Source organism: Sinocyclocheilus anshuiensis, unplaced genomic scaffold, assembly GCF_001515605.1.
Source record: "Sinocyclocheilus anshuiensis isolate Anshui unplaced genomic scaffold, SAMN03320099.WGS_v1.1 scaffold481, whole genome shotgun sequence".
NCBI classification, from domain to species: domain Eukaryota; kingdom Metazoa; phylum Chordata; class Actinopteri; order Cypriniformes; family Cyprinidae; genus Sinocyclocheilus; species Sinocyclocheilus anshuiensis.
This window is the reverse complement of record NW_015539907.1, coordinates 1-237: the sequence shown is the minus strand read 5'-3', so window position 1 is coordinate 237 and position 237 is coordinate 1.

Below are 237 nucleotides of genomic sequence, written 5' to 3'. Positions count from 1 at the left end.
TAATTATTTCTATATGTATTTAAACAAGAATTTGTGTATTTATACACACATTTATTTATTTGCATATTTATTTATTTACTTGTGTATTTATTTATTTATTGTTTTTGCAGGTTTCGTTCTCCATAGAAGCTTGGGCTCTGATCCTCTGGGGTGGGTGGGGCATTACAAATTTTATTTTTTTTCTTCAGTACCGATTCATCACCCATGTGCGCAAGATATACAGTAGGTGGCGGTAAT